Raw genomic sequence first — 22050 nt, 5'->3', positions numbered from 1 at the left:
GATCAAAAATATATGGTAATAAAGCTGCTTTAGGATATTCTATAAGAGATCATAATAGTAAAGTCGTTTTGCTAGGAGCAAAAAAATGCGGATCTAATAGTATTTTTGTTGCTGAAACTCTCGCTTTAAAAGAAGGTATTTTAGCAGTTAAATACTTAAGAATCTCGAAGTTAATTGTAGAAGGTGATAATTTATGTGTTATCAACTCAATCCGTAGTATTTGGCAAATTTCTTGGAAATTTCTAGTATTATCAAGGATGTAAAATTAGATCTTCAATTCTTTGATGAAGCGATAATTAAACATTGCTTTCGTGAAGGCAACAAAGTTGCCGTCTTTATGGCTTCTATTGGACATTCATGTCCAACTCTTTTGAGGTGGTTTGAAAGCCGGTGGCTTTAACTTATCTGTATCATTTGAAATGATGAGATAGATTGGTCATATCTTAGAGGATCAATCTAGTTTTATTACCTAATAAAAAAAAGAGTAAATTAAGGTAGTTTTAAGTTTACATAAATAAGTGGAGTTGGACTTGTTTAGAGTATATACTTCTACATCATAACTAACTCATTAGCATAGTTTGGCACACTTGTTTATCCCACTTGTGATAAATAATTATAATTAGACTCCGTATTGTATTAGTTACGCTAAGCAACTCACTTTTCGTCCTGTCTTGTAATAATGCTCCAAAAAAGTCCCTGTACATATATGGAAATATATCACCGTATATTACGAGTTATGTGGCAGATATGCTCGGGATATTCGGAGGATATATTAGTTACCTTATTGTTGTGAAATGTATCTTTTTTTATCTTATTTTCCTTGTAGGTAGGATTTAGTTTTGACTTAGGTGATAGCCTTGTTGTATTTAAGCCAGCCTTGTACGTAGGGGTGTAACTGAGCCGAGCCGAGCTCGAGCTTATATTGTAAAAATCGAGTTCGAGCCCGAACCCGAGCTCTTGAAATCAAGGCTCGAGATCGGCTCATATAATATTTTACGAGCCCGAACCCGAGCCCGAGCTTTGTTTGCGTACCATTTTTTCGAGCATTATTTTAATTATAACGTAATTTTTGATTTAAAAATTCAAATTCAAACGAGAATATTATCTTTTTGTTAGATTATAATAACAATTATTATGTAATTTTATCTTATAAACTAATATTTTAATTTATTTATTTTAAAATTGCTACAATCTAAGTAAATAAATTGAAAAATATTAAGTAATTTTAAAAATAACGAGCTCAAACGAGCTCCCGAGCCGAGCCTTAGTGTGCTCGAGCTCGGCTCGGTTTGGGCTCAGCTTAGTTCGAGCCCGAGCTCGAGCTCAGTTTGACCGATATCGAGCCGAGCTTTGACCGAGCCGATCCCGAGGACTTGTCGGTTCATTTACAGACCTACTTGTACGTCTCTTTATTCATCAATTAATTCGGCTATTCAAGCCAATCTTTCCCATACTTGATTGCTATCAGTTTATCATGGTATCATCAGAGCAGGTTTGATCCTCGCATCCGTCAATTTTTTTTACATATTTTATTTTAATCAATGACGAAAATTGGAGGAGAAGGTAAGATTGAAAAAGGGAACGGCGGTGGTCACGAATCAATACCTCTGTCATCTCCCCTATACTTACACCCTTCCGATAGTCCGAGTCTAAAACTGACTGACACGACTTTCAATGGAGACAATTACAATCTATGGGCTGACGCGGTAAGGAATGGGATTGACGCAAAGAACAAGTTAGGCCTTGTTAAAGGAACCGTGAAGAAACCTGAAGGATCGGAAGAAGATAATTATGAAGTGGTGGCTTGGCGTTAGTGTAACGCCATGATTAAGGCTTGGTTGCGTGCTGTGATTGACGAAAAATTGCTTCCGAGTATTGCTTTTTCTGGCACTGTACACGAAATCTGGAAGGAACTCAAGGATCGGTATTCTCGGTATGCTGCAGGTAACGCAACTCGTGTGCACCAACTCAAGAGTGATTTAATCGAGTGCAGGCAAGGAAACCGTTCCGTCGTTGATTATTATACCAATCTCAAATCAATTTGGGATGAATTAGCTACCTACTGGCGCTGCCGCTGAATTTCTCAACGAAAAAGAGGAGGAGAAGGTACACCAATTCATCATGGGACTCAACACTGCTTTATATGATAATTTGCGTTCCAATTTATTGATGGTTGACGATCTCACTTCTCTCAATCGAGTATATGGCCTGGTCCTGGGTGAGGAGCGTCACAAGGCTGTGACTCTTGTCCGCGAAGAACCAACAGTTGAAGTCGCAATGAGCACTCGTACCGGAGGAGGACGAGGTTCTGACAGTTATGCTCAACCAGAAAATAAGGAATATGAACCACCGAGGTGTACCCACTGCAATAAATGGTATCACACTGATGCGTGTCTTAAATATGTTGTTTTACATCCTATTTTACACACATTTCAGAGCTCATTTGTGAAGTTTAAGCTACTATTTTCCCTATTTCCGTCTTTCTGTCTACTTTTGTGTTTTTGTGTAATATTGCAGAAATGTGAAGAATCCAGCAGAAATCTAGCCGAATCCGTCCCTAAGTACCTTGCATTTTATTTGACGTGAAGTATTTACTCAAGAAACGAACTTGGTGCACATTTCGAGGCCTGAAAGACAACTTTATGAAGAGTTTAGAAGCGACTACCAGCTACAGTGGTCGATCGACCAGAGACGAAGATCAGAAGCTACTGTACAACGAGCTTTGGTCGATCGACTGAGCTGTATGGTTGATCGACCGAACCGTGAATCTGACGCAAATTTCGAGAATTCCAAAGCCCATTGTAATTAGGTTTTAGAAATAAGTGTTACGTTATATTCCTATATAACGTAACCTGATGTTTTCAGAATAGAAAAAAGTCTTTTATTATCAAAATTAATTAGGGTTCTTTAGTTTAATTTTCCGTCGATAAGTTTCCTTTTGCATTCGGTTTTGATCATTTCTCTGCAATTCCTCTTTACGGTATTTTCTGTTCCACTATTCAATTTTATTGCTTTCATCCGTAGTTTAGAATTGCTAGGTTAGATTTCCCAAAGCCGAATTATCATTTCATGTCAATTGTTTATTTAATTAATTTAAGTATGAATTCGATTGCTTTATTAGTTAAGTTTATTGTTGTTATTATCAATATCATGAGTAGCTAAACTCCATGTGCTAAGATGTAGGGGAATTGTAGTGTAGGCGGCGTAAAATTAGTAGACCTGAAATCGCGCCATGGTCGATCGACTGGCCTACTTGGTCAATTGACCGGCTCACGTGAGATTACCTTCGTTTCAATTAATTGAATTGCTATTTTTGACGAATAGAGTGCACGCGACTAGTTGAATGCTTAGGAATTGACCGACTTGATAAGATCGAAAGATAGGGGAGGGAAATAGTTTGCTTAATTAAGACGACTAAATTAATATGATCCAGAGATACGTTAATTTAGACTTTTAAATCACTTTTCAGGACGAGAGTCAGCATTAGTGATATTAGGGACCCGTAGCTAGATCAAAAGATGCTACCTGTTAAGTATGGACCGAGAGGACTTCTTATTTTCCCGTCTTACGTGACTATTTCAGACTTACCTAGGATACTGCCGCCGAAACTACAGTGAACCGACCATCTTAGCATTCCTTTTTATATTTGTTTTAGTTTAATTTTAAATTCTATTTACCCATTAGTTATAGAACATTTCAAATCAAACCCCCTCACAACTGTTACCTTGGACTAAAATTAGACAACTAATAATTGCATCGCCTCTCTGTGGTTCGACCCTGACTGCCACTAGCTATAGTAGTAGTTTGAAATTATAAATTTATCTTTGGTACTCTACGACGGTATCAAATTTTGGCGCCGTTGCCGGGGAGGCAATTGTTTAATTTTTAGTTGTTTTTATTTTAGTCTTTTTCTTAGTTTAAGGGACATCTGTTCCTTCAACTATTCTCATATTCTACTTGTAGTTTCCTCTTATGCGCAGGTCACAGGGTGGTATACCGAGATCATTGGATCCTGAGATCGAAAGGACTTTGCGCGAGTTGAGACGATCATCTAGAGTACTGCCGACAGAGGAAGAGCTGAGTACTCTGTCTAGTTACTACGAGAACGAGCTGTTTGAGGAGGATCCACATTCGTCACCTATTTCTAATTCCTCAGCTGAGACCGTCACATCTCCAGACATGGCTGAAGAAGCAATTATAGCCAGTCACTCCGAGCCAATAGCTGAGAATCTCTATAAGGGATTCGCATTACCAGGGACGGACAGAAAATTCGAACCGAAACCGTCTTATATTAACTTGGTTGAGAGAAACCAATTTGGGGGAACTGCAAATGAAGATGCAGCTAAACATATGGAGATATTCATTGACTCTTCGCTCCATACCCCACCGATAGGTGTGACCCAGGGACTGTGTGAAGGAGACGATGTTCATATTCTCGCTTCGTGATGCCGCAAGGGAATGGTACCGAGATCTGGATCGAGCTACTAACGGGATCACTGATTGGAATTCGCTGGCCCTAGCACTCTACAAGAAATATTTCTCTGCCTCAAAGACCAATGCCATTAGAGCTTAGATCACAAGCTTTAAACAGGGTCCTGATGAGAATTTTCATGAGGCATGGGTCCGTTTCAAGAAGCTGGTGCGAACTATTCCGCACCATGGGTTCGAACAATGGAGCCTATGCAATCAGTTTTATAATGGGCTTTATGACGATCAGAGGGCTATCCTGGATGCTGCAGCTAATGGCAGATTCCAGAAGAATGTTGGAGAAACTAAAGGGTAGAAAATCATTCATGATATGGCCACCCATAAAGCTGAGCATGGAAATTCTCGGGGTAATCAAAGGAGAGCCGCTGAATCCCCTTCTGTAGCTGCATTAGAGGCTCTTACGGCGAGATTTGATAAGTATGAGCTTGGAAGAGCATCTCAAAAGGGAGGTATTTACCAAGTTAACGTTGTTTCAGACGGTCCATTTACATGCAAAAGATGTGGAGCTGAGGGACATGTTTCGGATTTTTGTCCTAGTTCGAATGAAGTATGTGCTGCCTTTCAACATTATAGACAGACTGGTACATCTAATATCCACCCCAATTTGAGGTGGACCAACCAGAATGTCCTTAATTCGGGTCCACAGCAGCAGCAGCAAAGTTATGTGCCCCCTCATAAGCAACAGCAGTTTTAAAAGCCTCCTTATATGCCTCAGCAGCACCAATTTCAAAATTCTGACATTTCTGAGTTGAAAAACATGGTTCAAAATCTGCCGGGTTTACTACAAAAGGAGTCTCAAGCTAGAGAGACTTCTACAAAAATGTTGGAGAGTCAAATTGCTCAACTGGCAAGCAAAAGTGCAACTCGGGCTCCGAGGCAATTACCATCGCAGCCGGATCAAAAAGAGACCCTAAATGCTATCACTTTGAGGAGTGGGTCTACCCTTGATGGGCCCGCTATGGTCGAGGACACTACTGGAAAAGATGAGACGGAACCAAGTAAGAAGAAGGCAGTAACGAACAGTAGCAAGAAAAAGACGATCAGTAGGTATATCAGTCGATCGACTGACATACCCCGGTCGATCGACCGGTCCGCGAAATAGCACAGCTTCTGGTCCTGTAGAAGCCGGTCGATCGAGTTATACATGGTCGATCGACTGAAAACGCTGCTGATGTTGAACCTTTTCGTCCTCCAATGCTTTGTTTCGGGGTACGACGACTCCGACATTATTGAGGCAAGACCCAAATGCTGATGGGTCTATTCCGGCTCCAAAGTATGACCCAATGACGATTAATGGCTCATTCTTGAGACGGTCTGAAAAAGGTTCGAGCTTCAACAAGGACAAAGTAGTGGATTTTCAGCCTAAGTCCACTGACGCCGGTATGAGAGATCTAGAGGAAAGGGCTAAGTTGCTTCTTACAGCCCCGTACCCAGAGAGATTGGGGTCGACAAAGGAACATGTATCGTTTAACAAATTTGAAAATGTTATTCGTAGTTTAAATTTACAAGTTCCTTTCCTTGAATTAGTTAATCAAGTGCCTGCTTACACGAAATTTATAAAGCAGCTTTTGTCTAAAAAGAAGTCACTTGATACTGTGCATTCTGTCGCACTAACTGAGGAGTCATGCTCTTATTTGACTCACACTGCACCTCATAAGCTAGCAGACCCCGATAGCTTTTTTGTTCCTTGTAATATGGGTACCTTCTCAATTGAGAAGACATTATGTGACCTAGGAGCCAGCATTAGCGTTATGCCTTTGAGTCTAGCTAAGAAATTGAAATTGACTAGGTTTGCAGTTACTAACATGACAATACAGATGGCTGATCGTTTGGCGGTCCAGCCTATAGGAGTCTTAGAGGACATTTCTGTGCAAATAGGAAAGTTCTTTTTCCCACTCGACTTCGTTGTACTAGACATATCCGAGGATGCTCACATTCTTATCATTTTGGGTAGACCTTTTCTGCACACTGTTGGTGTAGTTATAGATGTTGGCTCAGGGACATTGACCTTTAAAGTAGGGAAACAGTCCATTGTTTTTGCCCAGCCCACTAAGAAGAAAGATCCTATGTGGCCAGTCACCTGTAATACGATTTTTGAGAAGAAATCTTATTTTGTGATTTCTGATATGCCTACTCCTGTTGTAACACCTCCGCCCCAGATTGGGAGCAAATTGGAGGAAGATTCTTCTGTTTAGATATTGCAGGAGCTGGTTTGGGGAAGGAAGTGCCGCAAGTTGCTCCAGCTGTGAGGGAGCCAATCGTTCAAAGAGGCGGCCTAGGATGTCTTAGCTAGGACACTGATGAGGAGCCTGATGAGGAGTCAGTTAAGGTGACGGAGTCCGATTTGGATTTTGATGAGCCAGGCGAGGTTGTTGATTGGGAAGATGTTCGAGATCTTGATCCGTTGAGTTTTGCGGATATTGGAATTGATAGAAGTGCCGCTGAGGAGATGAGCACTGTAGAGGCTACCTCTTGTAGCCATAATTCGAGCAAGTGGGCCATTCCGTGGCCATTCTTGATCAGCTATTAGTTGATCAAGACTTTTTACAAAAACATTCATTTTATTGCTTTTGTTAGACTTTTTATTGCTTTTGTGTGCGCGAGACTTCGCATTAATAAGTTTGCTTAGGATTTAAAGACCTTTAGACTGTTACTTTGGGTTTTGCGCAATTTTGGGCGCGTTATTATGTGTATTTGCAGGTTTATAGACCTTGTTAGCTCAATTTATTGAGCTAATTCGAAGAAATCAACTTACAAAGAGGTTTTTCGATCGATCGCCATCTTGGTCGATCGATCGACCGCAATGCGATTCTGAAGCTCTGTTCGTGTCACCCTGGTTGATCGACTGGGTGATGTGGTCGATCGACCGCCCAGCGCTGCTGTATCTGTTTTCGACCATTTCCCTACTGTGTTTGGTCGATTTGCGGAAGTTGAGGGAGTCTTTTCCCACTTTATTCTCCGTTTTATTTCTGTTTTATTCCGTTTCTTATTTTGCACATAATTTTGCGTTTAATAAATTGCTCCCTCGGAATTACGCGCGGTCCTTTTGTTTCTTTTCAGGTACCTATGGTAGCACTGCTGGCTACTGAAACCTCCTAACTCACGCTGGTTTGGGGAGGTTTCCTTTTGCTGCGCTTAAAGTCTTGTGAGTTTCCGAGTTTCTTTTATGTCAATTTTACTTATTAGTTATCGCAAATTCACGTTTCCTTTTTATTTCAGTACATGATTTTGCAGAATGTGGACATTGTGCGATTTGGTTTGGGGAAGGGTTTTGCACTGCATTCACATGTTCTATTGCATTTCTGTTTCACGTTTATTGCATTTCAGTTTGCATTGTTTATTTCATTTCATATATATATATATACAAAATTCAAAAAAATTGGAAAATTTCAAAAAAATTCAAAAACAATTCACGTTTATTTTAGCATATAGGTTGAGTCGGAACGGTAGTATTTCAATGATGACATTGCATTTGCATCTGTTTTATGCCTAAACCTTGCTAAATTGACATGTTATTAGTAGAATCATTTGCATAGTCTACGAGTTTTCGTTAATTTACTTGCTGGACTTGAGACTTGACTTAGAATTTTGGCAAACTACTTATATATTTTGAGTTTTAGAGCCTATAACTGGTGTCATCCATGACCGGTTTATTTAGGAATGTGAGTAGTTACTGCTTATGAGACATGTACATCAATATGCATAAATATGAACTTAATTTGCTTAATACCTGTATGCATTCGGTTCGTGGTTAGTTGACACATGTGGAAGAGGTCAACCCTTTATTCATTTTTCCCATAAGCCTCACACTGCCAGAAATAACCTTTTTGTCCCGTTAACTACATCCTACACTTAGCCTGCTCTTGTCAAGCTAGTAGTTTATGTTCTTGGGATTGTTATTTTGTTTTTGATAGCTAATGCTCATTTTGAGATGATGTTGGGAAGATGAAAAAGGAAGGAAAGAAAAAAAAAATAGAATTGAAAAAAAAAAGAAAACAAAAAGAAAAAGGGAAAAACAAGTTCGATCTATGGTCGGTCGACTGGACTCATTGGTCGATCTACTGAAGCCCGAGAAAAGAAAAGAATCAAAATCGCATAATTCAAAGTCTTTAATAAATGACGATTTTTGCTCCCATGCTGTATTTGTATCTTATGGGGAGTTGACTAATTATGGAGATTGTGAGATTTGTGCTTACTATTAGCACCGTTTCGATTGAAATCTTGAGCAAGAAGTTGGATGTTGTTATTAATATGGTTTCCTTAGTTACTAGCTTAGCTTTTAACTCTATTTTTATCCAAATTTATCTTAGCCCCTTCCTGCCCATAGCCTCACATATCCATATGTACCTCGGCATGTGTCATGGTCATTTGTTTGGTTGGAATGCATATGTACGGTTGTAGAGATTATTTTCATATTAGACTGCAGGTGTGTTCTTATAGGTCGCAGTTAGGTGAGAGTCATCACAAAATAAATTCTTTCTATCTTTTACATATATTCACATGTGCTTATGTGTGATATGAACGACCCGTGAGAGTCCATAATGATGAGTCTCTATAGTTGACAGTTCAGCAGTTTTTAACGACTACATAACTCGTTTGCATGATTCATATTGCTAGTTGATTGTTAGTTGTGGCATTAAATTGGTTTAGGCTTTGCAAGTTGCATTTGGCTCTGAGATTGAAATCGTTCCATTAGGTTTTAGGATCGAGTCTAATTCTTGCTTGGGGACAAGCAAGGGTTTGGTTTGGGAAGTTTGATGCGTGTCTTAAATATGTTGTTTTACATCCTATTTTACACGCATTTCAGAGCTCATTTGTGTAGTTTAAGCTACTATTTTCCCTATTTTCGTCTTTCCGTCTACTTTTGTGTTTTTGTGTAATATTGCAGAAATGTGAAGAATCCAGCGGAAATCAAGCCGAATCCGTCCCTAAGTACCTTGCATTGCATTTGACGTGAAGTATTTACTCAAGAAACGAACTTGGTGCGCATTTCGAGGCCTAAAAGACAACTTTATGAAGAGTTTAGAAGCGACTACCAGCTACAGTGGTCGATCGACTGATGTCCATGGTCGATCGACCAGAGCACGAAGATCAGAAGCTACTGTACAGCGAGCTTTGGTCGATCGACTAAGCTGTATGGTTGATCGACCGAACCGTGAATCTGACGCAAATTTCGAGAATTCCAAATCCCATTGTAATTAGGTTTTAGGAATAAGTGTTACGTTATATTCCTATATAACGTAACCTGATATTTTCAGAATAGAAAAAAGTCTTTTATTATCAAAATTAATTAGAGTTCTTTAGTTTAATTTTCCGTCGATAAGTTTCCTTTTGCATTCGGTTTTGATCCTTTCTCTGCAATTCCTCTTTACGGTATTCTCTGTTCCATTATTCAATTTTATTGCTTTCATCCGTAGTTTAGAATTGCTAGGTTAGATTTCTCAAAGCCGAATTATCATTTCATGTCAATTGTTTATTTAATTATTTTAAGTATGAATTCGATTGCTTTATTAGTTAAGTTTATTGCTGTTATTATCAATATCATGAGTAGCTAAACCCCATGTGCTAAGATGTAGGGGAATTGTAGTGTAGGCGGCGTAGAATTAGTAGACCTGAAATCGCGCCATGGTCGATCGAATGGCCTACTTGGTCGATCGACCGGCTCACGTGAGATTACCTTCGTTTCAATTAAATTAATTGCTATTTTTGACGAATCGAGTGAACGCGACTGGTTGAATGTTTAGGAATTGACCGACCCGATAAGATCGAAAGATAGGGGAGGGAAATAGACTGCTTAATTAAGACGACTAAATTAATAAGATCGAGAGATAGGTTAATTTAGACTTTTAAATCACTTTTTAGGACGAGAGTCAACATTAGTGATATTAGGGACCCGTAGCTAGATCGAAAGATGCTACCTGTTAAGAATGGACCGAGAGGACTTCTTATTTTCCCGTCTTACGTGACTATTTCAGACTTACCTAGGATACTGCCGCCAAAATTACAGTGAACCGACCATCTTAGCATTCCTTTTTATATTTGTTTTAGTTTAGTTTTAAATTCTATTTGCCCATTAGTTATAGAACATTTCAAATCAAACCCCCTCACAACTGTTACCTTGGACTAAAATTAGACAACTAATAATTGCATCGCCTCTCTGTGGTTCGACCCTGACTGCCACTAGCTATAGTAGTAGTTTGGAATTATAAATTTATCTTTGGTACTCTACGACGGTATCACACACGGTGGACAACTGTTGGGAAAAGCTTGGAATTACTGGTAGAGGTCGAGGCAGGGGCAGGCGTGGAGGCCGTGGTGGAAGAGGAACTGGAAATAACAAACAGGCAGTCAATGCGGCCACCACCAGCGAAGGCGAATCACAACTGAAGAAATTGATCAGTTAAGAGCTTTGCTCAGTATAGGCTGCAGGTAACGAACAATTAAAAGGTACGCATCATGTTAATCTGAACGAATGGATGCTAGATAGTGGTGCTTCTCACCACGTGACAGGTTGTCGCGAAATTCTTGAGAGCCCATGGAAAGGACCATCATCCAATGTTGTGTTGCCGGATGGGTCCATAATTGTGGCAGAGGACCATGGTCGTGTTTTACCAATTAAATCCTTCGAATTGCAGGATGTTTTATATGTTCCCAATTTGGCCTGTCATTTAATTTCGATACCGCAGCTCATTCGTGAAAACAAATGCTTTGTGATTTTTAACTCTAATTATTGTATAATCCAGGACCAATCTACGAAGACGGAGATTGGACGAGGTGAGCTAAGATATGGCGTCTATTACATGACACGGGTTGGAGAGTTGGTAGTGCGAGTTGACGTCAATGAAGGTCGGATTTGGCATCGACGCCTAAGTCACCCTTCAAGCCATATTTATCCATTATTACGCAATTTAATTAAGAAACCTTTGTCTTTTGATTTGGATTTTGTCTGTGATCCTTGTTGTCGTGCCAAACAAACGCGTTTTGTTTTTAAGCCTAATAATAAACGGCATGATACTTTGTTTCATTTAATCGGGGCCATACAATGTTAGTAGTTTATCGGGTGCGCATTTTTTCTTGACTATCGTAGACGACCATAGTCGGAGATAGGAGGTAAGTTTGTGACTTAATGAAATACTTTTGCAAAATGATACACACACAATTTGGAAAACAAGTTAAGGTTGTTCAAAGTGATAATGGCACCGAATTCCTTTCGGGCCCACTGAAACATTTTTACAAAGAAAGTGGAATGTTTTTCCAAACTAGTACTATTGACACCCCTCAACAAAATGGACGGGTGTAATACCCCGTATTTCGATAATAATTATGAGAATAATTTATGTAATTTGAATAATTAATTAAAAAGGTATTATATTAATAATTGCAAATAAGACGATAATTAATAATAAAATAACAGATGAGTCAGGTAATATTCAGATAATATTGATCGAGGGGTTGACTTACACGTGACAAAGGAGTTTGACTCGGGAATTATAATAATAATAATAATAATAATAATAATAATAATAATAATAATAATAATAATAATAATAATAATAATAATAATAATAATAATAATAATAATAATAATAATAATAATAATAATAATATAATTTATAATAGTACTAATAATAATAATAATAGTATATAACATAGTTTCCTAATACCGCTCTATAAGACATACCTTATCACTATAAATAGATGGCATGACGTAATAAGAAAGCTTAGTTTCACATAAATACATAATATCACATAAAAGAGAGAGGGAGAATAAGAAAGGGGAATAGCAAGGAATTTATCGTCTCAAGGTAATATTCTCAGACCGTCTTATGTATATACTTTGCGATATTATAACTTGTAATCTAGACCACCGTATGATAAACTAGGACCGTCATCGTGACCGTGGAGGACCACGATGTGACCAGATTTACCATTGACCACCTTAGACCGGCGGGAAAGTGGTGTTTGACGGGGTTGTTAATGGGTGGTTATTACATGTGGTTTACACGTTTTACATAGTTATGAACCCATATTCAGTCGTGTCTGACCTGGGATTAGTTAGGGTTGGGTTCATGGTGGTTAGTCGGTCCTAGTGGTGGCTTTAGGGTGGTCGAAGGTGGTGGTTTGTGTAGTGGTAGCCGGAGTTGCCAAGTGTTTTGTTGGTTGTTTGTGTTTGCCATGAACCGTGTTGCAGCACCCTTGTGACCTCGCTAGACCATGACCCAGGGGTCGTAGCTGCTGGTGGGACCACCGTGGGTAAGGGGAAACCACGGTGGTGGCCACTAGTGGTGTGGGGTTGTTGTGGTTTGTTGAATATCATTAGTACCTTGTTGTTTATGCCGTGGGTGAGGAGTTAGGGTACGATTGGGGATGGCTGCGATTGGTTATGTAATGTCGGTGGGTGTCGTGGCAAGGGGAGTTACAGGTGGTTGTCTATGGTGGTTCTAAATAGTGGTTAAACCGTGTCTTTTGTATACGTTGCGTCGGTATTGAACGTTGTTGGTGTTAGCTGCTAGGGCGCCCTTTGGCAGCTATGTGGGGTGGTTGTTGCTGGTTGTAGGGTCGTGTCTAGGTTATGGGCAGAGGAGGCTCACGATGGGGCTGTGATGGTGGTGTTGCCATGGGTAGCTCGGGTTGTTTTTGGAGGTGTATGTGTGTGGGTGTTTGTGGTAAGTTTTACACGGGTTTAAGGGGGTTATGCGTGGGTTGGGGTTTTGTCTTATGGGTTGGACTTGTTTGTTGGTGACGAGTTATGATTTGGGTGACTCGGGTTTTAATGGGTGATTAGGTTTTGACTTATTGAAACGGGTTTTTATAATTATATTATACGAGATTATAATTAACGTAATTAATTAATTAATTAATTAATAATTAATGGAATTATTTGGATAAAGTATATAAGTAGTAATTATTATTATTTGTATTAGGTGATGGTTTTGCTGAGGTACTTTAATTGTTGATTGGATTGTATAATTGGAATGCGTAATCGGAGTATTCGCTTGTCAGGTAGGATAATCTACTCAACTATATCTGTTTTCGTGTTTGATGGATGAATGTTATTGGAAGGATGATTGGTTTATGACTGCTTATTTAATTAAGTTAATTGAGTGATTATCATTGTTAATTGATTGGAGTTGTGTTATACGATTATATTGTGGAATGGTTTATGAGAATTGGACTGCACCAGACTTAGTCTCTAGTGGATAATGAGAGTGGTGATTGGACTGCCCCAGGCTTAGTCTCTGGCGGATAATGTGTGTGATTAATTGGAAGGCCCCAGGCTTAGTCTCTGGTGGATAACGTATGTGAGTATTTGAACTGCCCCAGGCTTAGTCTCTGGTGGATAACGTGGATAGTTTATGTCGAGATGTGACATGTAAATAGTTGAGATTGGAATATTGATAGTTGTGGAAGATTGGTTGTTTTAAAGTATTTTATCCTAGTCAACCTCGTGGTTGACCGTGTATTCGTGAACACCTGCGGTGAACCATAATGGGGAGCAGATTTGACAGGTACCAAAGATTAGCTGACTCGGGAGCATTGAGATGAGTGCTCGACTTGGACCATAGTTGAAGTCTAGATCACATAAAACAATTATATCACTTTATCTATTTTCGCTGCGAGTTATATTGTTTTTTATATTAAGTTTTAGTTGGTTAAGTTGTAATAAATATGTAATCATTAAGTTTTAATTTAAAGTACTTTGGTGAGTTGAACTTTGTTAATCACTGCCTCGGAAAACCGATATGGTAACGCTCTCATTTACTTGGGAATGTCTAGCTAAAGGCTCCCGAATAAATGGGGGTGTTACAAAGTGGTATCAGAGCAAAACGATCCTTAGGCCTAACCAATGAACAACAATGAACTTAGGATGTGTCCAAATAAAATGAACCCCGGGTAGAAACTTTTAGGAGCCCCTCTTAGTACCGTTAGGAAAGCGCGCCTAATTCGTACCTTGGCCCTTCTAGTTATGAACCGGGAACCTTGAGAGAATACTTGAGAGTGTGGGGTAATTTAAAATGAATATAGTATATTTCTTTTAGGAATTTTGTTTGTCTTGGTTTCATATTGTTGTCATTGCTGATTGCGGTTACGGGGGCGTAACCTTATTTTACGGAGGAGGGGTGTGACATGATTTCTTTTACGCATTGTTATAAGCATGTTGATATGAGGAAGTATGTTGGCATGTATGTGGAAGGTGTGAATATGGGTAAGCATGTGAAGTATTCATTATTGTGTGGAATTGTGAAGAATGTGATTTTGATTGATTTCACAAGATTTTAACCCTTAATTGTTCTGGCTGCCATTTATTGCCTGTTTAAAATCCTTATACGAAAATTTTATGTATAATAGCCTTGTGAGTTAGGTTTCATATGCCACCGGTCTCATGTTCAAATAAATATTTTACTGGACAGTGGTCAGAATATTCCTGTACAGTGGTGTTTTCGTGACATGTTTTTGTAAAATTTTCCATTTAAAAACTACCTGTCGATTTAGTGTAATTCTAAATCTATTGTTTAAAGGATTCGTATATGTTTCTAAATTGATAAGCCACATTGAAAGGTAAATTTCTGACAATTAATAGTGATTTTTACAAGTTGACCTTAGTTTCTGACAAGTTGCTGTAAAATTTCTATTTCGACCAAGTAGTTTGTAAAATGCATTATAAACCGATGTTATGAGTTTTTGACTTGATTCTTTCTCTCTTAGTTTACTAACTCTTTGTATTTTCTAAAAAGTATAAGTTATCAAGAAGTATTTAAGTTATTATTTATTTATAATTTTTAGAAGTGGTGGCATGTTTCCTTGGTCTTGAATAAATGAAAATTTTGTTTCTTGATATCTTAATATTGTGAATTGTGTGAAGTACATTACCATGTCTAGTGATATGCGGAATGTATTTCCCTAAGCCTATATATATGATTACAATAATTGCATCCATGTTTAAGTTAGATATCAGTATTAAGAAAAGATTAATTAACTAATTAATTATGCGTATTTTGTTATAGATTATTATTTATCTTGGTAATGTATTCGCCAATAGCTAAAGTAAGAAGTGAAATTTTTTTAAAAAATAGATTAGATCGAATATCCTATATGATGTGATTTTGCTAGTAAATCAAAGATTTTGTTATATATTTAAACATTAATTAGTGTTGGAAATGAAAGTTTTTTTATATTACAATGTGTGTTTCATGCTTTATGGCATTACAATAATGGTTTGGTTGTTTCTATTGTTGATATTCCGAACTTCGAGGACGAAGTTTATTTTTAGGGGGAAGGAATGTAACACTACATAAGTTTTGAGTTATTGTTGGGATACCTTGTGATAAGATTGGTGTAGTTGGTAATCGAAAGTGATTATTTATGTTGAATGGTGCGTAGTTTTAAGTATTGTGATAATAGTTATGGGCGAACTTCGGGACGAAGTTCATTTTAAGGGGGGAAGACTGTAATACCCCGTATTTGAATAATAATTATGAGAATAATTTATGTAATTTGAATAATTAATTAAAAAGGTATTATATTAATAATTGCAAATAAGACGATAATTAATATTAAAATAACAGATGAGTCAGGTAATATTCAGATAATATTGATCGAGGGGTTGACTTACACGTGACAAAGGAGTTTGACTCGGGAATTATAATAATAATATAATTTATAATAGTAATAATAATAATAGTATATAACATAGTTTCCTAATACCGCTCTATAAGACATACCTTATCACTATAAATAGATGGCATGACGTAATAAGAAAGCTTAGTTTCACATAAAGACATAATATCACATAAAAGAGAGAGGGAGAATAAGAAAGGGGAATAGCAAGGAATTTATCGTCTCAAGGTAATATTCTCAGACCGTCTTATGTATATACTTTGCGATATTATAACTTGTAATCTAGACCACCGTATGATAAACTAAGACCATCATCGTGATCGTGGAGGACCACGGTGTGACCAGATTTACCATTGACCACCTTAGACCGGCGGGAAAGGGGTGTTTGACGGGGTTGTTAATGGGTGGTTATTACATGTGGTTTACACTGACCTGGGATTAGTTATGGTTCGGTTCATGGTGGTGAGTCGGTCCTAGTAGTGGCTTTTGGTTGGTCGAAGGTGGTGGTTTGTGTAGTGGTTGCCGGAGTTGTCAAGTGTTTTGTTGGTTGTTTGTGTTTGCCATGAACCGTGTTGCAGCACCCTTGTGACCTCGCTAGACCATGACCCAGGGGGGCATAGCTGCTGATGGGACCACCGTGGGTCAGGGGAGACCACGATGGCGGCCACTAGTGGTGTGGGATGGTTGTGGTTTGTTGAATGTCGTTAGTACCTTGTTGTTTATGTCGCGGCTGGAGTTAGGGTACGATTGGGGATGGCTGCGACTGGTTATGTCATGTCGGTGGGTGTCGTTGCAGGTGGTGGTCTGTGGTGGCGGTGGTGGTTGTAAATAGTGGTTAAACCGTGTCTTTTGTATACGTTGCGTCGGTATTGAACGTTGTTGGTGTTAGCTGCTAGGGCACCCTTTGGCAGCTATGTGGGGTGGTTGTTGCTGGTGGTAGGGTCGTGTCTGGGTTGTGGGTAGAGGAGGCTCACGATGGGGTTGTGATGGTGGTGTTGCCATGGGTAGCTCGGGTTATTTTTGGAGGTGTATGTGTGGGTGTTTGTGGTAAGTTTTACACGGGTTTAAGGGGGTTATGCGTGGGTTCGGGTTTTGTCTTGTGGGTTGGACTTGTTTGTTGGTGACGGGTTTGGATTTGGGTGACTCGGGTTTTTATGGGTGATCGGGTTTTGACTTATTGAAATGGGTTTTTATAATTATATTATACGAGATTATAATTAACGTAATTAATTAATAATTAATGGAATTATTTGGATAAAGTATATAAGTAGTAATTATTATTATTTGTATTAGGTGATGGTTTTGTTGAGGAACTTTAATTGTTGATTGGATTGCATAATTGGAATGCGTAATCGGAGTATTCACTTGCCAGGTAGGATAATCTACTCAACTATATCTGTTTTCGTGTTTGATGGATGGATGTTATTGGAAGGATGATTGGTTTATGACTGCTTATTTAATTAAGTTAATTGATTGATTATCATTGTTAATTGACACATCTTAGAGAAAGCAAGAGTCCTACGTTTCCAAGCCAACCTACCCAACAAATTCTGGGAGGAATGTATTTTGACCGTTGCGTATCTCATTAATCGCACTCCTACAAAACTCTTAGATGGCCACACACCCTATGAACTATTACATGGTCAGGCTCATACTCTTGAAAATTTGCGGGTTTTATGATGTCTCGCTTATGCTCATAATAAGCAACGACCGAAAGATAAATTTAAAGAACGGGGAACTCGTTGCATTTTCATTGGCTATCCTAAAACTCAAAAAGGGTGGTGCATGTATGATTTAAAAACCAAACGCCAATTTGTTTCCAGAGATGTTCATTTTTATGAGAATATTTTTCCTTATGCTATCACAAATAATGAGACTACCCCCGAAGCTCGATATACCGACATTGATATACCAACCCCTGTTGATATCCCAAAAACCGTGACCCATGCCCCTGGCGTCGAAACGATTCATCCTGAAACAGAACCCAGCACACCCGAATTGACAGAGGAGAATTTAGCAGAGCAGGACCATTCAGCCGAGCCTGCTGCTGACCGTGGCTGATCATAATGGCACTCCTAATTCTGTTGTTGAGGGGGAGGACCTTTCAGTTGCAGAAGAAGAGAGACTGGGAGAGGAGAAAGGAGGAAGTTTGAACCGGTATGAAAAAAGGATTACATTTGCAAGTCCACTCGTGTCATGACTACACAGACTGCCACCTCGTCTCAACCACCGTCTTCTTCGAAAGGTACTCGTTATCCAATAATTGATTATGTCACAAGTACTTGTTTTTCAGTTTGTCACAGGAATTTCCTAGGTGTTATTGATAAGATTAAGGAGCCCATAAATTATTTTGAAGCCGTTAAAACTGAAGAGTGGAGATTGGCAAGGGCAAATGAAATTAAGGCTCTTGAAAAGAATGGCACTTGGAAAATTGTTGACTTACCGGATAACAAAAAGCCAATTGGATGCAAATGGGTTTATAAAATCAAACATAAGGTGGATTAAACTATAGAACGTTACAAGACACGTTTGGTAGCTCAAGGTTTCACTCAAGTTGAAGGAGTGGATTACCATGAGACATTTGCACCAGTGGCGAAAATGACTAGCGTTCGACTCCTTTTGGCAGTAGCAGTGGCAAAGAATTGGAATATCGCTCATATAGACGTTAACAATGCTTTCCTTCACGGGGATTTAGACGAGGAAGTATACATGAAATTGCCAGAAGGTTTTGAAGCGACAGGTAAGAGAAAGGTATGTCGACTATTGAAGTCTTTATATGGTTTGAAACAGGCCTCGAGAAATTGGTTTGGAAAGTTGACGGATGCTCTAAATGGGTATGGATTCACATAATCCCTAGCTGACTATTCCTTATTTACGATTAATAGTGATTTTTACAAGTTGACCTTAGTTTCTGACAAGTTGCTGTAAAATTTCTATTTCGACCAAGTAGTTTGTAAAATGCATATAAACCGATGTTATGAGTTTTCGACTTGATTCTTTCTCTCATAGTTTACTAACTCTCTGTATTTTCTAAAAAGTATAAGTTCTCAAGAAGTATTTAAGTTATTATTTATTTATAATTTTTAGAAGTGGTGGCATGTTTCCTTGGTCTTGAATAAATGAAAATTTTGTTTCTTGATATCTGAATATTGTGAATTGTGTGAAGTACATTACCATGTCTAGTGATATGCGGAATGTATTTCCCTAAGCCTATATATATGATTACAATAATTGCATCCATGTTTAAGTTAGATATCAGTATTAAGAAAAGATTAATTAAATAATTAATTATGCGTATTTTGTTATAGATTATTATTTATCTTGGTAATGTATTCGCCAATAGCTAAAGTAAGAAGTGAATTTGAAAAAAAAAAGAAAAGATTAGATCGAATATCCTATATGATGTGATTTTGCTAGTAAATCAAAGATTTTGTTATATATTTAAACATTAATTAGTGTTGGAAATGAAAGTTCTTTTATATTACAATGTGTGTTTCATGCTTTATGGCATTACAATAATGATTTGGTTGTTTCTATTGTTGATATTCCGAATTTCGAGGACGAAGTTTATTTTTAGGGGGAAGGAATGTAACACTACATAAGTTTTGAGTTATTGTTGGGATACCTTGTGATAAGATTGGTGTAGTTGGTAATCGAAAGTGATTATTTATGTTGAATGGTACGTAGTTTTAAGTATTGTGATAATAGTTATGGGCGAACTTCGGGACGAAGTTCATTATAAAGGGGGAAGACTGTAATACCCCGTATTTCAATAATAATTATGAGAATAATTTATGTAATTTGAATAATTAATTAAAAAGGTATTATATTAATAATTGCAAATAAGACGATAATTAATAATAAAATAACAGATGAGTCAGGTAATATTCAGATAATATTGATCGAGGGGTTGACTTACACGTAACAAAGGAGTTTGACTCGGGAATTATAATAATAATAATAATATTAATATAATTTATAATAGTAATAATAATAATAATAGTATATAACATAGTTTCCTAATACCGCTCTATAAGACATACCTTATCACTATAAATAGATGACATGACGTAATAAGAAAGCTTAGTTTCACATAAAGGCATAATATCACATAAAAGAGAGGGGAGAATAAGAAAGGGGAATAGCAAGGAATTTATCGTCTCAAGGTAATATTCTCAGACCGTCTTATGTATATACTTTGCGATATTATAACTTGTAATCTAGACCACCGTATGATAAACTAAGACCGTTATCGTGACCGTGGAGGACCAGAGTGCGACCAGATTTACCATTGACCACCTTAGACCGGCGGGAAAGGGGTGTTTGACAGGGTTGTTAATGGGTGGTTATTACATGTGGTTTACACGTTTTACATAGTTATGAACCCATATTCAGTCGTGTCTGACCTGTGATTAGTTAGGGTTGGGTTCATAGTGGTTAGTCGGTCCTAGTGGTGGTTTTAGGGTGGTCGAATGTTGTGGTTTGTGTAGTGGTTGCCGGAGTTGTCAAGTGTTTTGTTGGTTGTTTTTGTTTGCCATGAACCGTGTTGTAGCACCCTTGTGATCTCGCTAGACCATGACCCAGGGGGGCGTAGCTGCTGGTGGGACCACCGTGGGTCAGGGGAGACCACGGTGGTGGCCACTAGTGGTGTGGGGTGGTTGTGGTTTGTTGAATGTCGTTAGTACCTTGTTGTTTATGCCGTGGGTGAGGAGTTAGGGTACGATTGAGGATAGCTGCGACTGGTTATGTCATGTCAGTGGGTGTCGTGGCAGGGGGGGTTGCAGATGGTGGTCTGTGGTGGCGGTGGTGGTTGTAAATGGTGGTTATACCGTGTCTTTTGTATACGTTGCGTCGGTATCGAACGTTGTTGGTGTTAGATACTAGGGCACCCTTTGGCAGTTATGTGGGGTGGTTGTTGCTGGTGGTTGGGCCGTGTCTGGGTTGTGGGCAGAGGAGGCTCACGATGGGGTTGTAATGGTGGTGTTGCCATGGGTAGGTCGGGTTGTTTTTGGAGGTGTATGATGTGTGGGTGTTTGTGGTAAGTTTTATACGGGTTTAAGGGGTAAATGCATGGGTTGGGGTTTTGTCTTATGGGTTGGACTTGTTTGTTGGTGACGGGTTTGGATTTGGGTGACTCGTGTTTTAATGGGTGATCGGGTTTTGACTTATTGAAACGGGTTTTTATAATTATATTATGCGAGATTATAATTAACGTAATTAATTAATTAATTAATAATTAATGGAATTATTTGGATAAAGTATATAAGTAGTAATTATTATTATTTGTATTAGGTGATGGTTTTGTTGAGGAACTTTAATTGTTGATTGGATTGCATAATTGGAATGCGTAATCGGAGTATTCGCTTGCCAGGTAGGATAATCCACTCAACTATATCTGTTTTCGTGTTTGATGGATGAATGTTATTGGAAGGATGATTGGTTTATGACTGCTTATTTAATTAAGTTAATTGAGTGATTATCATTGTTAATTGATTGGAGTTGTGTTATACGATTATATTGTGGAATGGTTTATGAGAATTGGAGTGCCCCAGGCTTAGTCTCTGGTGGATAATGAGAGTGGTGATTGGACTGCCCCAGGCTTAGTCTCTGGCGGATAACGTGTGTGATTAATTGGAAGGCCCCAAGCTTAGTCTCTAGTGGATAACGTGTGTGAGTATTTGGACTGCCCCAGGCTTAGTCTCTGGTGGATAACGTGGATAGTTTATGTCGAGATGTGACATCTGAACAGTTGAGATTGGAATATTGATAGTTGTGGAAGATTGGTTGTTTTAAAGTATTTTATCCTACTCAACCTCGTGGTTTACCATTTATTCGTGAAAACCTGCGGTGAACCATAATGGGGAGCAGATTTGACAGGTACCAAAGATTAGCTGACTCGGGAGCATTGGGATGAGCGCTCGACTTGGACCATAGTTGAAGTCT

At 38.5% G+C, this 22050-nt stretch overlaps 1 non-coding gene across 1 annotated transcript; it reads right to left on the bottom strand.

The window, feature by feature from the left end:
* Nucleotides 1-4558: 4558 nt before the first annotated feature.
* Nucleotides 4559-4665, bottom strand: LOC141636416 (small nucleolar RNA R71). The gene has a single exon (XR_012541031.1). It is a non-coding gene; the product is annotated as a small nucleolar RNA R71 (small nucleolar RNA).
* Nucleotides 4666-22050: the final 17385 nt, after the last annotated feature.

The sequence above is a fragment of the Silene latifolia genome, chromosome Y, assembly GCF_048544455.1.
Source record: "Silene latifolia isolate original U9 population chromosome Y, ASM4854445v1, whole genome shotgun sequence".
Lineage (NCBI taxonomy): Eukaryota > Viridiplantae > Streptophyta > Magnoliopsida > Caryophyllales > Caryophyllaceae > Silene > Silene latifolia.
This window is presented reverse-complemented; position numbering and strand designations above follow the sequence as displayed.